Below are 2,405 nucleotides of genomic sequence, written 5' to 3' on the forward strand. Positions count from 1 at the left end.
ACCTTACAGCATAGTGATAACCACACTGCACAATTCTCATAACTTCATATGCATGAATGGTAAACATCTATGGGTAGAGAAATGACTTTCAGCAGATCATATCCTTTCCCCTGATACCTTACAAGGCATGCTCTGTATATAAGATCACGATTATATGAAAATGAGGAATATGGGGGTTACAGCACACTCCCCCAAAGGTACAGAATGTCACACTGAGATTCTATTTTCATTTGTTATGTAACAACATTAAAGAGAACCAGTGACTGACCAATGGCATTTTCAAGTGCTAAAATGGCAAGCGCTGTTGGTCTCTCATTGGCCATCAGCGACTGAAGATACGGTTTAATGAGCCAGAGCTTCAAGGCGAGGGTGGCTCTGTCCACTGCCTTCCGTTGCGCTGCTGGGCACCAAGTCCCTGGCGGTCAATATGTGAAGCTGGGAGAAGAGAGTGGGGTGGCAAGCGGTGGCAGAACTTTTGCCACCAGGGTCTAGCTGTCTAACTTCCTCTTCGTACTGCTGGGCCCCCGTTGCCTTCAGGTAACACAGGAACTAAGGCAGGAATAGGGTGAGGAAGCAAGTAAAGCCGAGCAAGGAAGGCTAAAGTTAATCTTATCTTCATGGGCAGCTCGCAATGACGTCCTTTTTCTGTGCCACAGCTGACAACATCATCCCAGACAGAAAAGTAACAGGCCAAAAAGAAACCTAGCAGCTGCTGAAACAGTTCAGCTGGGAGCGTGCTAGACTAACAGGCTCTTCTATCCTCCTTTGTGCACGGGCGGGATGTTTTCTGAGAGTGCAGCAGTTCCTTTAACTGCCACGAGTCCCTCATTTCAGGCTATGCAGCAGGAAAAGACAGCATGGGCTTCTGCACCGAGTTGGCCCACCTGACCTTTCATTCTTCTCTTGCTCTTTGTCAGCAAGGAGAAGAAAAAGAAGCTCTCCCTCAAGCTGGAGTCACATGGGCGAGGTAAGGACGACTTCCTGAGTGCTGGCTCCAGTCCTCTTCCCCTACCAGCTGACCTATCGAGGGGCTACCACCACATTCTCTAGATTTGTCCTTCAGTCTGTGCCAGAGTGAGCAATAACCCAGTAGGTGGAGTTTCTGTAGTGTAGTGGTTATCACATTTGCCTAACACACAAAAGGTCCCTGGTTCAAAACCAGGCAGAAACATGCTGGCTTCCTTTTCACAGATCCCCTTGTTATTCAGAAAGGGCACTCCTCCTATTGGCCTGTCCCTGGGATAACTCCAACCCCTGCATGACAGAGGATGCTGACAGCAGTGGAGAAAGCACCTTGGTGTCAGGCTGGAGAACCTAGAGTAGTTAGGCCAGTCACCATTTGGAGGCTTGTGGCTTGGCCACCTCTGCTGTTGGAGGTTGGCCTATAGAGGCTCTCACTTCCTGCTGGGCTCCTTTGCGTGACTGGCCAAAGGAGGAAGTGAGGCAGGAACGGGGCAATAGAGGAAAGTTGAGCTGAGGAAGGCAGGGAAGAAGCTGAGCGGCTAAGTGGGGTTAGTAGAGCACCACCCTTCATTCTGCAAAGCCTGGGGAGGTGTGGTTGGCTGCTGGGAGGTAGAATCCTGTGCCTGCCTCTTGGCTTCCCAGGAGTGGCTACTTGCAGCCCAGGAGAAGAAGGGAGGTTCTGGGTGAAAGGAAAACAAGCAAAGCTGAGTCCAAGTGGAGAATGGCGGCTCCTTTATAGCCAACCTGGGGGCATGACTGATGGTTTTAGAGGTGGAGGCTGGGCTGGCTGTGAGCAACTGGGACCCAGGAAACCCCCACCTGCCCTTCTGAGGGCTGAACCCATGGAGGTGCGGTTGGCTGCTGAGAGACAGACCCCTGCGGCTGCCTGTTGGCATCCCAGGGATGGCTACTTGCAGCCCAGGAGAAGCGGGGTTCTGGGGGGAAGGAAAAGCAGCAATGGTGAGGCTGAGTGGGCTCCTTTCTGGCCGAGATGGTGGACTGTGGTGAGTCTGGGAATTGCCTGTAAGCCATAAGTGGACGTAGTGCAGTGAAAACTGCTGCTCCATTCTGGCCGAACTGGGGGCGCCATGGATGACTTGGGAGTGGGGGCAGGGCGCTGGCTGTGAGCAAATGGGATCCAGGAAGCCCCAGCCTGCCCCTCCAGGGGCCGAGTCTTCTTCTCTCCTGCCATGGGGAGCCCGACCTTAAGCCTGCCCAGCATGTGCAGCAGCTCGAGCATTAAGCCTTCCTGTGTGCATAACTGAACTACGCCCTAGTGTAATAAGGTGTAAAGTTTAGATTGTGAATTTATCTTTAATTTCCATGGTAATTTACTTTGATCTTTTATTCCTACCACTTATAATCCTTAAAACTCCATCTTTCTGTAGTTAATAAATCTGTTTTATGCTCTACTTAAACTGGTGTATTTTGCTTGAAGTTCT

General features: G+C 51.0%; 1 non-coding gene across 1 annotated transcript; it reads left to right on the forward strand.

Annotated features, from left to right (window-relative positions):
* Positions 1 to 1,098: 1,098 nt before the first annotated feature.
* TRNAV-AAC (transfer RNA valine (anticodon AAC)) lies at positions 1,099 to 1,171 on the forward strand. Its single transcript has one exon. It is a non-coding gene; the product is annotated as a tRNA-Val (tRNA).
* The last annotated feature ends 1,234 nt before the right edge of the window (positions 1,172 to 2,405 follow it).

Source organism: Gopherus flavomarginatus, unplaced genomic scaffold (genome assembly GCF_025201925.1).
Source record: "Gopherus flavomarginatus isolate rGopFla2 unplaced genomic scaffold, rGopFla2.mat.asm mat_scaffold_60_arrow_ctg1, whole genome shotgun sequence".
Lineage (NCBI taxonomy): Eukaryota > Metazoa > Chordata > Testudines > Testudinidae > Gopherus > Gopherus flavomarginatus.